Source organism: Arachis ipaensis, chromosome B09 (genome assembly GCF_000816755.2).
Source record: "Arachis ipaensis cultivar K30076 chromosome B09, Araip1.1, whole genome shotgun sequence".
Lineage (NCBI taxonomy): Eukaryota > Viridiplantae > Streptophyta > Magnoliopsida > Fabales > Fabaceae > Arachis > Arachis ipaensis.
In genome coordinates, this window is record NC_029793.2 from 144,718,072 (window position 1) to 144,719,521 (window position 1,450).

Genomic DNA, 1,450 nt, shown 5'->3' on the forward strand with positions numbered 1-1,450 from the left:
ATCGAATCAAATATATCATGATTTCAATTTATGTTCCCGCAAAAGGATATCATATCATATATATATCATACAATTATGCATATTATTAAAAGAGTTGAATTCAATTTTTATGGATGGAATATAATAAACACACAATTTCGTTACGGAAAATGTGATACTGTACATTTTTAATCAATTTATTTTTTAACATGAAATGATTAAGAGAACTAATTATAAAGATTGGATCTGGTATTCTCAAGCCTCTTAAAAAAATAAAGATTTTTTAAAGTTTTTTAAAAGTAGCTTAAAAAACAAATATTTCAAGTATTCATCTCACTTATTTATTTAAGTAAGTTTAGAGGGTTAAATTCTATCTTATATATACATATACAGTAACTCATTAACTAGCGACAAACTTTTAAATAAAATTTAAATGAGTAAAGGGTCAAATTCGTCTCTAAAAGATTATTAGTTTTTTAAATTGGTCCTAAAAAGATTTTTCTTAATCAAATTTGTCATTCCTTCACTTTAGGTTTTTAAATTGGTCCTAAAAAGATTTTTCTTAATCAAATTTGTCATTCCTTCACTTTCGCGTTGAAATTTGTTACCTCACAACACACACTTGATCGTCGTAGTCCTATACTAACATGATAAGTTTATGAAATTAGATTAAATTGATAGATTTCAATGCCTCAAAGTCCCACTTAATTTAAGATTAATTTAATCTAATTACATAATTTTATCATATTATAAACTAACTAGAACTGCTAAAATTATATTATGATCAGTGTAGTGTCACTCAATGTGCTACATCAGTAAATTTTAACGTCGTTAGCAACGAAACTGACGAAAGGATAAATAAAGAATAAATTTAATTAAAAAAATTTTTAAAAATTAATTTAGATAATAAGTAATCTTTTAAAAATAAATTTAACCATTTACTCAATTTAAATTCTCAAAATGATGTGAAAAATAAAAAAATATACCTATAATTTTTTTTATAATATCAATATATAAAAATAAATTTCTTCTAAAAAAGTTAAATAAAGTAGATCTATACAAATGTTTAAATAATAATTTTTACACTATTAAACTTAAAACATTTGATTATGTTAATTTAAAAATAATGAGGCTCTATGTTAATTTACCTCTTGATCTCTCTAATAAATACCTTAATTAGTAATTACTATAAAAAGGTGATGTAATATTCTCACACCCTTTCAGGCTTTCACCTTCCCATAAAGTCTCTCTCTCTCTCTCTCTCTCTCTCTCCGGAAACCGTACGCCCACAAACGCACACTGCTCTGCTCTAAAGCTCACGCACTCTGCTCCTTCACCTCATTCCCATTCACACTCTCACTCACTCCACTCACTCTTCAACTCCTTCTTCTTTTCCCCTGTATCTATGAAGTTCACTCTCTCCTTCGCCTCGCTATTTTCTTAGTATTCTTCCCATTCTCTTCCCTCCTTT

General features: G+C 26.8%; 1 protein-coding gene across 1 annotated transcript in view; it reads left to right on the plus strand.

Moving 5' to 3' along the window:
• Positions 1,197-1,450, plus strand: part of LOC107618679 — a gene marked incomplete in the record, with an annotated part of 3,759 nt that continues 3,505 nt past the window's right edge. The window contains 1 exon segment of the mRNA XM_016320806.2: positions 1,197-1,442.